Raw genomic sequence first — 12,762 nt, 5'->3', positions numbered from 1 at the left:
GTTTTATCTGTGAATAAAAGAATGGCTCCTATCTACTAGCAAACAGGCATCAAGGAATCAAAGTTTACTATTCTTCGCCACCTTTTGGCTGCTGCTCCATTTCTCTCCCCCACATAAGTGTTCCTTGAACACACACTTTATACAAGGTGTATCCACCTCAGAGTCTTGGCTGGCTCAGTCAATGGAACATGTTACTCTTAATCTCAGGGTTGTGAGTTCAAGCCCCATGTTGGTTATAGAGTTTACTTTAAAAAAATTGAGAATAAAAAATTATGTGTCCAACTCTCAACTACATCTATGGCTTTGACTCTCTTTAATCAACTTTGTTCCCCTTCCTTCTGTATCCCTCTCATCCCTAGGAGCTGCCCCTCAACTCGGGTATTAACAGCAACTTTATGGAAAAGTCAAAGGACAATTTCCAATATTGTCATTTCAATTTCTGACTTGTTGCCTCACCAGTGCACCAGTTCTCCCTTCAGTCGTGACTAACATGACTTCTTCAAAAGCTTGGCCACTGAACTCTGGCTTCTGTGGGATCATGATCATGTGCTTTCAGGATTCTATTTTACTATTTTCTGTATCTATTGGAGTTCCTTAGTCTTTTTTCTCCTGGGTGTAATCTAGGCTAGGAATCACTGCCCTCCTATTCAATTAGGCTCTGCCCGTACTGAGATCACACATATTTCTCTTCAATCATTTCTCCTCAGTTTTCATGCCAACCTCTTTGGCTGCTTCTTTCTTTTTTTGCCTCTTTCCAATCCATTTATTTGTTAAGTCCATACAATGGGATCTTCTTTTATCCTGAGTACTGGTATAAGCTCTTGGGTAGGCTCTCCCCTCCAGATCTAATCTTCTATAACCGCTTCTCAGAGTAACAGTGGACATCTCAAACCACTCATCTAACATCACTCCACTCCCTAAGACTCTGTAGTGGCCTTCAATAATCCCTCAAAGTATATCCAAACTGTTTTCCAGGAGTCACATCGCTTCCTTATTTAAGATTCATTTGCTTATGGGACACCTGGGTGGTTCAGTTGGTTAAGCATACAACTCTAGATTTTGGCTTAGGTCATGATCTTGTGGTTGTGATATCTGGCTCCACACCATGGGGCCTGCTTAAGACTCTCTTTCTCCCTCACCCTTGGCCCCTCCCTTGCACATATTCCCTCTCTCTCTCTCTCTAAAAAAAGAGAAAAAGAAGATTCACTTGCTCAAATCTCCTTTTGTCTAATTCTATCCCTACTTTTTCTAAAACTACATGATACATATATAGTGACTCCTTCTGCTACTTACTATGTGCCAGACTCCATGCTATGTAGTTAATTTGACCTAAGTAGGTTGCCCAAAGTTATAGACTTAATAAGGGTCTTAGTGGTGTTTGAATTAGGTGTCTCTGTTCATACTCTCAACCACTGTCCCAATGTTCTCAGGATATGGGTCATTGACCACCTGCATCAGGGTCTCATGGAGTGTCATTTAAAGTGCAGATTCCCGGGTCCCACCCCTTATCTATGTAAATGATGAAAAGGAATCAGTTATATAAAGATCTAATGAAGGAATCTTCTAGGCAGAGAGAACAGCAAACCCTGAGAAGGGCAATAAGCAAGGATCAGAATAAAGGCTAGTAAAGCTGGAGGACAATGAGACCAGAGAGGTAGAAGGGGTCAGCTCCTGAGGATCTGGAAGCTTTAGATATTCGTTTAGTTAGACAGGAATCTCTAGGACAGTTGTAAACAGATGAATAAGCTCTGCCTTATAGTTTAACAGATGGCAGCTGCCCACTAAAGAGTTGTAGGATGGTGGAGTTGTTTCAGGGAAGCAGCTCCCCAGCCAGGGCATCTTCCTTTCATCAAGAGAGACCATCGATGAATTCTTGCAATTGGAAAGTGAGCAGGAGTGATTTATGTGTCACTCTTGGGCACAAGTATCAGAGAAATAGATGTACCTGCTTCACTTTTTCTTCCTCTTCTACCAGCCAGATGGATGTTAACTTCATATTGAAGATAAGTAGGCTTTGCCCTATCCTAGCATGGCCCTGACAAAAAAAACCCTATATGGGACTATTAGGCAAATGAGAGATAGAATCCACATTACTCAAATATGGGGGTTTCTTTGTTATAGTAGTTACTGCTCCCTCAAATGATACAAATCATATGACTTATGCTTTGCTGAGATTATGTTGGCTACTGGGTGGATGATAGTCTGGGGGTGGGAGGAGATGGCAGCAAGGGTGGGAGCAGGGAGACCACTTAGGTGGTTCTAATGGGACTGATGGTGACTTAGATTAGGTTGGTGGCACTGGAGTGATATGAAGTGGAGATACTAGATATACTCTGGAAGAATTTTTTTTTAGGTATTTATTTTTGACAGAGCATGAGTGGGGAGCAGCAGAGAGAGAGGGGGACAGAGAATCTGAAGCGGGCTCTGTGCTGACAGCAGAGAGCCCAGTGCAGGGCTCGAACTCATGATCCATGAGATCATGACCTGAGCCAAAATCAGATGCTTAACTGACTGAGCCACCTGGGTGACCCTGGAAGAAATTTTGTGTGTGTGTGAAACTAGCAAGGTGTATGAGTGCATTGGATGTTGGGTGTGACAAAAGAAAGGAACAAGAAAGGGTGTGAAAAGAAAGGAACCAAGGACTGCAAGGGGTTTGGCTTGAACTCACTGAAAAAAATAGAGATGCCATTTTCTGAGATGGAGACCAGAACTGTCAAAATCCTCCCTTGATTGCAGTTCTCCCAGTTAGCTCCATTTGTCCTGAATGATCTCTTAGCTGTGGCCCTTAGACCACGTTATTCATCACCTGTGGCCTGATCCACATGCTACAGATCTTACGTGTACTTCACACATTAACGCTCAGGAAAAAACTTGACCTACACTCTCTCAGCCTGAACATCTGATAAAGTAAAACTCAAAAACATGAAAGTGGCAGTTTTAACCTCATATGGATTTAAGTTGTTTTTCTCATTCTTTTTTGTTTGTTTGTTTTGTTTTTTTGTTTGTTTGTTTTTTTTTCTCATTCTTACCAAGCTAGAGGAAAGATAGAGAAGAACTGTGTATTTTATGTCTGCAATTAAGAAGTAAAGGTGATGATGTTAATCACAAATGTCTGTAGTTCTGGGCTAACCTTGATTTGGAGTATGGTTACAACATACTTTATAACCACATAGCTCTGGTGAGATTTATGTTTATTGATCCTTTCCTCTCTGTGTCCTCTGAATGTGGGTGCACTCAGGGTCACAGTGTCTCCAGGTCAGGGTTCTGTAAATGCCCTAGGGGTTGGAGATGAACCAGCTCTGTCAGGCTAGAGCGGTCAGCCAATGATGGCTCTCCCCTGGGCTCTCAAGAGAGGTGGCTACTTCCTTTTGAACATGGTCATGGTAATAGCTGTAATGTCTACTTGGGGCAAGTAAAAGAGAACCCCCAGAAAGATTGGATAGCTGGAGTTGGACTCAAGAAATAGGCTTTGCTTATGAATATGCATTATGGTTCAGGGGAAGTACTCCAGTTTTTTTCCTTCACTTCCAACTGAACTGTCACTGTTAGCATTTGAGTTTTCTGTGACTGTCACTGCCATCCATAAGCATGCCCAAGTGGAACTAAGCCAAGTCCCCAACTGTGAGATGTCTCTTCAGTCTTAGGGAGAAAGGGACAGAGGGTGAAGGGAGAAGGTGCAGAAAGGGGAAACTCATTATGTATCCCTTGGAAAACTATTCCTTCTGATCTGTCACTTCCTACTCTTCCACCCATGCCTTCACACACACTCTATAATTCTCCATCTGTTTCCAGCCAGTCACTGGGAATTGAATATGAGTGACTTCTGCAACCAAGAGAAATGAGCAGTAGTGATGACTCTATACTTCTATTCATTCATTCATTCATTCATTCATTCATTCATGGTGTCTAATCCAAAGATGAAAAAGACATAGCCCTTGTCCTCAAGGAGCTCTATTTGTGAAAATAATAATATAAGTTACTGTGGTAACAGAAGTGTGAGAACAAAGTACTCTGGATGCAACAAAGAGGACCAGTTAGTCATGCAGGTCTGTGTGTTTATGTCTGTGTGTATGCAGGTAAACTGTGACAAAAGGCAGGCTTTACAGAGAACATGCTATCAGAGGAATCTCAAAAGATGGGTAAGATTTCATCATTCAGGGAAGGGAAAGGGCTGAGGAGAGGAAAGACAGGAAACAGAATGTGAAAAGACATTATATTCTATTGATATCTAGGAATTATGTCCTGAGGATATTCTTGGCTGAATAAATCAGTATGTGTCATCATACCATAATATAATGATTTACCAATAGCAGCAATGGCCTATATTTTAACCATGGAATCTCTCATTGGTGTCATTAGTGATGTGAGCTGGAAACCTGAGCGTATTCTATCATAAAGTTATTTGTAACATAAGGGAGTGTTTACACTGTTTTATCTGCTTTAGTTTCATTTTCAACCTAGAATTTAAATGTTTTTATTTACTTTTGAGAGAGAGAGAAAGACAGAGCATGAGCAGGGGAGAGGCAGAGAAAGAGAGAGAGAGAGGGAGGGAGGGAGGGAGGGAGGGAGAGAGGGAGGGAGACACAGAATCTGAAGCAGGCTCCAGGCTCTGAGCTGTCAACACAGAGCCCGATGTGGGGCTTGGACTCGTGAACTGCGAGCTCATGACCTGAGCCGAAGTCAGAAGCTCAACCGACTGAGCCACCCAGGTGCCCCAAGAGTGAATTTGACTCTTTTTTTTTTAATATATGAAATTTATTGTCAAATTGGTTTCCATACAACACCCAGTGCTCATCCCAAAAGGTGCCCTCTTCAATGCCCATCACCTACCCTTCCCTCCCTTCCACCCCCCCATCAACCCTCAGTTTGTTCTCAGTTTTTAAGAGTCTCTTACGCTTTGGCTCTCTCCCACTCTAACCTCATTTTTTTTTCCTTCCCCTCCCCCATGGGTTTCTGTTAAGTTTCTCAGGATCCACATAAGAGTGAAAACATATGGTATCTGTCTTTCACTGTATGGTTTATTTCACTTAGCATAGCACTCTCCAGTTCCATCCACGTTGCTACAAAGGGCCATATTTCATTCTTTCTCATTGCCACGTAGTACTCCATTGTGTATATAAACCACAATTTCTTTATCCATTCATCAGTTGATGGACATTTAGGCTCTTTCCACAATTTGGCTATTGTTGAGAGTGCTGCTATAAGTGCCCCTATGCATCAGCCCTCCTGTATCCCTTGGGTAAATTCCTAGCAGTGCTACTGCTGGGTCATAGGGTAGGTCTATTTTTAATATTTTGAGGAACCTCCACACTGTTTTCCAGAGTTCAACCTAGAATTTAATGTGCACCATTTAGTAGGTGTAATGTGGTTGATTTGCTACAAATGAAAAGTTGAATGAATTGATGGTAGATAATCTACACAAAACTCAGATTAAATCATTTGAATCTCCCACTAGATGGCATAGGAAGAACCTAGAATAACAATACCTAATTCTCATGCTAGAGTCAATAAAAAGAAGTTTCTGCTTCTATGGTTGAATGATTCTGAGTATTTTCTATTAAAAGCAAATACTCTATAAGTAATATCTTTGTAATTATGTTTCTTCTTTAATAATGATTTATTTCTAAGCAGTAATAAATATATGTGGTTTAAAATTGATAGTAAATAGGAGAATATGATGAAAGTTTATTAAACTCTTTTTAAAATAGATTAAAACCATTCTTTTTTCATCAAGCTGTTTTTTATTCATTTTTAATTTTTCCAGGCTAGCATTTTTCCATATGGGTTCTTGGAGAGCCAAAGTCAGGGTTTGTCTTAGTGATATCACTCTCAGAGATTCCTGACTTGGGGAAGAAAATAAAAGTTAATAACTCTGTATTATTGTGACCCTAGTAGACCGTCATCTACCACTTACAGATTTTATAGAGCAATCCAAAGTGAAGCAATCTATATTTACTGATTAGGAGTAAGAGGGAAATATCACATGACCTGTGTAAGTAAGTCCACATTACCTTAAGAACACTAACACATATTATTCAAGGTAAAAAGAAATCATACTTACTTCTCTATCACTTGACCTTTAATTACAGAACCTGTCTAATACCCATATAATTATTCAAAACATTGAATCCCAATGAATTTCTTCTTCATGTGAACCTCACACAGCCCTAGTCTAACTCTATTTTAAGAATGTTGACGGAGGGGCGCCTGGGTGGCGCAGTCGGTTAAGCGTCCGACTTCAGCCAGGTCACGATCTGGCGGTCTGTGATTTCGAGCCCCGCGTCAGGCTCTGGGCTGATGGCTCAGAGCCTGGAGCCTGTTTCCGATTCTGTGTCTCCCTCTCTCTCTGCCCCTCCCCCGCTCATGCTCTGTCTCTCTCTGTCCCAAAAATAAATAAACGTTGAAAAAAAAAATTAAAAAAAAAAAGAATGTTGACGGAATGTGAATTTTGATAAGCAGCCATAAGTAAATGATGAGGAGCCAGAGCTATATTATAAAAATTCAGCTAGTCTTTTCTGGGTACACCAGGTCTCAAACTTCCCCAAATCCCTAGTTCTGAGTTACCTGGAGTAGAGCTTCATTGGGTAGGCACCAATGCTTGGAAAGACTGCTTGATCATGAATGCAGAGCCAAGTAAATATGTCTTCCAAATAAACGCAGCTCTTTGATGTAACTGGTACTATGACGCCACAAGGATTCCATTCAACAGGTATTTATTGAATGACTTCTCTGGGCCACACTCTGTGCTGGGCCCTGAGCTAGCTTAAACAATCTGACTCTAATATTGGGGCAGCAGGTAAGGAGGCAGGAATAGTATCACTTTCAGTAATGGTCTTTTACTGCAACAAGGGTCTCATAAATCATGGTTGTTTGCAGCATTAGAATCAAAAGGACACTTAACTTGAACCACAGTGCCCCCTGGTAACCATAACTGATATTCCACCTAGCTAATGAGAGTTCTCACTGAATGTAGAAGTACTGCTCAATTCTATTTCAATAAGTACAACAAGCAGGAACAGAAAACCATTGGGGCAATGCTCCCAATGCAGGATTTTTTTTTCTATACTGTATAACCCTTCAATGCCTCTCATCAGAATCTCCTGAATCACTTGTTTTAATGAACATTCTGGAGCCCTACTATAGGTCACTGAATCACATCTCGATTGTTTGACCAGGAGGCTAGAGCAAAAACCATGAATGGACCAGTTCCCAAGCACACAAGAGACCACCATGGACACTCTATGAATCAAAAGGGTGGTGTGGGGGCCTGGAGATGTGACGAGTTCCTAAGCACAACTATGGTCCAGAGACGTTACAGTTTGGGCCTTGACATTAATGTGATGTCATTTCCTGTTGCTTATCTTAAGTAAGGACCAGCTTACAAATGTCCTCTTCTAGGGAAAACAGCAAAGAATTAATTGACTGAAGGCACCAAGTATGGATTCTGCTTATATAACTTACTTACCAGAAATTATTTATCTGGAATGCATCATTTCATTACTGAGTTTTAATACCAGCAAAAATCATGTGACTTCACCTGACACCTGGGACTAGTCTTCCCTAATTCATTAATGCATAGAACTACCAGAAATCAAAATGCAGAGGAGCACTAACATGGAGCCCCCACATGTTCGGGTAAATGTTGCTTTGAAGCAGAATTAAACTTGGGGAACTCATAGAAAAATCAGAAATTGATTTTTTAAAAAATTTGTTTGGTGATATGTATATATGCACTGTACATGTATCTGTGTAAAGGTCATAGGTTCTAAAACAAGTCCAGCATTGTACTGGGAGTTTAACTTTTATTCCCTAATTTTCACAATGGTCCTGCTGATGGAAATTATTGTGTTCCACGATTATACAGTGTAGGAACCCAAAGCTTAAGTAACTTGCCCAAGGTGACATAACATAGCAAATAAAGAGCTTGAACCCTCCAAAATCCATGACATTTCCATCATTCCATGCTTATAAAGAAACATGGAAAGAAATTAATGCATAAAAGAAAGATATTAAATGCTAAAACTTTCATGACAATTTTTTTCCTTTGCAATATCAGAAATATCCAGTAGGCTGTACTCCTGAATCAGTTTTCTAATTGAAACCCAGAGCCATTAAACTGATTTTTCTTAGAGCTTCAGGTGGTTTTTTTGATGTATTACTTTAAATGGAATCTACAATAATAATTTGTAAATTTCTATATGCACCTGAAAGTGAAAAGAAAATATTATTTTGTATGCATTTGTTTTAGGTCCTTAACTGCTTTTTTTTTTATATTAAAATAGCACCCTATTAAAATTGTTTGTGAAATTTATTGATACTTCCCAGCTAGGGACAGAACTTTATTTTATTCCATCATTGTGAAAGCCATGCTATTTTATCACGGGCTACCACACAGCTTAGCCTGATTTACAGAAGTGTGATGAGTTTATCAGCATGTCTCCAGGCACAGTTATTTTAGAATTATCAAAGACAGTGCTTCACAAAGTATGGTATTTTTTTACACAAAATTTTGTGGTATTTTTTTTACAAATATCCCAGTGACTCTTAGACACATATAAGTTTGAGGACCATGCTGATCCATGTGGTGTTATTTGAGGGGACTAGGAAGGATCTTGCTCTTAATATTTTATCTACTGCTTGACCAAAAATCAATTAATTTTATAGAATAAAGCAAGGATGTCTCCATTAGATTCCAAGTTCATTGAGCCATAAATATTTTAGACTGATTTTTTTTTTATTAACTAGGTACTTCACCTTTGTAGGAGAACTAGGAAAGGGGACAATTAAACAGGAATGATGTTTGAAGAGAGACTACAAAAGCCTAATTTGAATGCTTTGCTTCTGAGATATGATATATGGACACCTCACATTATTCATTAAGGAGATGTCATAGTTTCAGTATAACATCTTCAGTATAATATCCTTTAACCAACTCCTGTATCCTGCAAAGACAACCTTATAGAAGTCTACTCAACGATAACCGAGCAATACTTAATACTCCGAGTGTAGGTTATAATGTACTGTCATATTTACTTAGTTTTGTGTATTTTTAGTGTAGATAGAACCTATATACTCAAAGGCATAAAAACAAAACATGAGACACATAAGAAAATTAATATCATTACCTTGTAATAGAACTTAAACTTGTTTTCAAATAATACGTATCTAGCTATTAACTAGACCGGGCTCCATATGACTTCCTGTTGCTTCAAAATAGATACAGATATAGCATGGATGATCCTGGAAAACAGTATAAGTGAAAGAAGCCAGACACAAAAGGACACATATTGTATGGTTCCATTTATGTGAAATATCCAGAATAGGCAAATCCATAGAAAGCGGATAGAGATAGAAAGCAGATTACTGGTTGTCAGAAGCCAGGAGAAGGGGTAATGTGGAGTGACTGTTTAGTGAGTAGGGGGTTTCCTTTTAGAATGATGAAAATGTTCTTGAACTAGATGGTGGTGATGGTTATACAACATTATGAAAGTATAGCATGCCACTGAATTGTATACTTTAAAATGGTAAACTTTATGTTATGTGTATTTTACCACAATAACAAATCATACATAAAGTTAAATAGAATAAAATAAAATCTCCCCTCAAAGGATGAAGATGGATAGTATTCAGGATATAGAAAAGAATGTGCCACTGGGGTTGAAGGGAATTCTAAGAGATACACCCCAATGTGTTTTAAGGGGTGACACTAAATTTGGGAAAATGTCAGGTTTCAGTGTTGAAAGCCAACTTTGACTTGTATACATGCTTTGGCTTGCCAAAAAGACAACAAAACAACATCAACCCCCGCCCCCAAAGCAAAAGCACACAAAGCCAATAATAACGTATAATCTTGTGATAAACAGCTAACTGTACTCACAGGCCAGAGTCCCAGTAGGTCAGCTCAGGGGGTGGGGCTTCCTACGGAGCAGTCACAGCTGGTTTCTCACTTATCTCCACAGAAAGACATGGAGGGATTCATAATTTACTCCTCCCATAACTCCCTTCCCCGCCCCTGTCACTAAGCCCCCAGGGCAAATAGGGTTTCTCCTATGAAGTAATCTAAGAATGGAGGTTTATTTTTATACTGGTGTTAATCGATGATTATCAGTGTCTACGTGACTATACATAAAGGCTATTCTCACTTTTATTTACTCTTTCAGAGAATTCAGGTATATTTACAGCTGTGACCTCAATTCTTGTACCTGTCTATTCCCTCTCCCACTGTCTAGAAGTCAAATTGCCCTCCTAAAAATTCATCACATCATATCAGGTTTAGATTTTTAAAAAAATGTATCTGAAAGCTTCAACTGAAAAACCGGAGAAGATTGCGAACTGCTCTGGAATGAGACAAAATGGTGTCTGCTGTGCCTTCTGAAGAAGAGCTGCATTCTGTGTAGGAGCTTTTGTGAAATCCTGTGTCACCCACGCTACCCATTACAATGCTCATAACAGTCACATATCTGATCTGGAGGAAATGTAGCTGGCACTGTATTTATTCCTATTACCTCCTGTCTTGAAGCAAAATGCCAGTACTTCCTCCATGCAGCCTGGAGTGGTAAACATCAGCTGGGGAGAAGCTTTTATGTGGGGAATTTATCGCTAAATGAATTTCTGAAGGCCAATATAAGAAAGTGGAAGCACTCTTTACACAGTATAGCATTGGTGCAGATAGATACGTCCAATAATTAATTTCTGATGTACCCATGAACATCATCTCTTTTGTGGTTTCCTGTTTTGCGGTTTTTATATGATACACAGATTATTTCATTTTGTATTCCAGCCAATGGTGTGCATTCATAAAACAGATCTTTGTGCTATTAATATAGGAGGCATAATATAAGCTGAGGATTTGATACAGTGCTAATAAAATTAAATTATTTTTTGAAAACCTGCCAAATGGGTAAGATGTTTGCCCTATATTAGTGACTATCATTTTGAAGTGAAACCTACTTTAATGAATACCTGACAAAGAAACCTTTTAAAGGAATGATTATCTTTGACATGAATATATTCAGCTACTGTTTATACAATGAAATCTTAACTAGTTGGTAAAAATGGCACAATATTACGACGGGTATAGAAAATACTACATAAAGAAATGTAAAGGCTGCATGAAGAGTTAATGACTAATTCTGTTATCTGAGTTGGTGCTTCAGTGACAATTTGCTCTGAGAAAAGCTTATGTTTATGATATTGTGGGTGCAATCTGTGTATTTGAGTTATACCCAGAGCCTTATTAATGCTATGTGTAAATTATAGAAATTACCAAAAGAAGAAAGCACAGTATGTTTGCATTCTGCTTTCAGATACAAGGCAAGGTAATTATAATTTATGACCCAGTGACTATATTTTATGTCTTAAAACTGAAAAGTAAGGGAAAAAATGGAAAGTACTGGAATATGGATGTAATAATACTTAAAAGTAATGACCTCATTACATTTTCCATCTTCAGATGAGTTGTTAAAGCAAAGGTAAATACTTTATCATACAGTGGTCTGATTATGTTCAGAGAAGAAGAATGAAAACATTTGAATGGTTGTAAAATATAGGCCATAATGACAGGTTAAGTTATTTATTATTACCCTGAAGGAAAAAAGTCTAAGCTCTGACTTCATTAGTCCACAACTAAACAAAAGATAAGTAAACAGGCAATGTATTCATTGTTCTTCATTGCCACTGAAGACAGCAACTTAAATTGGTTAAATAAAGAACATTCTTAGCAATGTGGCTAGGAATGATGAAGGAAGGGGCGCCTGGTGGCACAATTGGTTCAGCACCTGACTCGATTTGGGCTCAGGTCACGATCTCATGGTCAGTGAGTTCGAGCCCCACACTGCGGAGCCTGCTTGGGGTTCTCTCTCGAGAGCCTCTCTCTCTGCAACCTCCCCCCCACTGGCTCCCCTCATGCTTTCTCTCTCTCAAGATAAATAAACATTGAAAGAAAAAAAAAGAATGATGAAGGAAAATATGGAATACTTCTCCTTGAAGAATTTTAACAAAGAGGACATACATCTGTAGGCAAAGATTTCCTTGGTGGCTCAAATATAAATTATATGCTTCTTGCTGGTCATGATTCTATGGAAATCTATTCTCCAAAATAATGCAATACTGTGTTGTCCCACACAACTGGTGATGTCTTTTGTGGTTAATGCAAATTAAATATTTTTAGCATTGAACTTCACTAATTTAGGAAGTTCCCACTGGTCATTAGTAAAACCCAAAATGAGGACGTGCATTCTTCATGTATCCTAGTTAATCATAGAGTGGGGCATGAGGGAGAAATTGGGAGGGTGGGAAAGAAGGACTGGAAAATGGATAAGACATTTAATAAAACTATTTTAGGGCAATGATTTTTAATCCTAGCTGCAATTAGAATCATTTGGGATTTTTTTTTTTAAATACCAATGCTTGAGTCCTGCTAGCTTGGGATGAGACCCTGGCATAGGTCTTTTTGCAGTTAGGTTTGAGAACCAGTATTTAAGACTTTTAAACATCTGCAATGCTCATAAAATTAAAGTGTGATGGTAAAAATATCTCTACACCAACTATTGTTTCAGAGTGACGTGGACCTGTGACTGGTGGGATTTAGTAGAAGCATATGATGTAGTACTAAGGAGAGCAATGAATCAGAACAGGTACATTCTCACCCTGACTCCACAATTTGTAAGTTGTGTGACATATTTTATCACTTGGGGCTTTGATTTCCTCATGTGTTAGATGAAGGAAGTATATGGCCTGCAGGCCACTTCTAGTTTCTGATTG

The 12,762-nt window shown here is 38.9% G+C and overlaps 1 protein-coding gene across 4 annotated transcripts in view; it reads left to right on the top strand.

The window, feature by feature from the left end:
• LOC101084304 (serine protease 58-like) overlaps positions 1 to 12,762 on the top strand; it is a 132,925-nt gene that overhangs the window by 70,413 nt on the left and 49,750 nt on the right. The window contains exon 2 of one of the 4 annotated variants that reach the window (XM_045034157.1): positions 12,558 to 12,635. The exons of the other annotated variants lie outside the window; for them this stretch is intronic. The gene's annotated coding sequence lies outside the window, so the exon portion shown is untranslated. The remainder of the gene's footprint in view (positions 1 to 12,557; positions 12,636 to 12,762) is intronic. 4 annotated transcript variants of the gene reach the window in all.

This window comes from Felis catus, chromosome C1 (assembly GCF_018350175.1).
Source record: "Felis catus isolate Fca126 chromosome C1, F.catus_Fca126_mat1.0, whole genome shotgun sequence".
Classification (NCBI taxonomy): domain Eukaryota; kingdom Metazoa; phylum Chordata; class Mammalia; order Carnivora; family Felidae; genus Felis; species Felis catus.
This window is presented reverse-complemented; position numbering and strand designations above follow the sequence as displayed.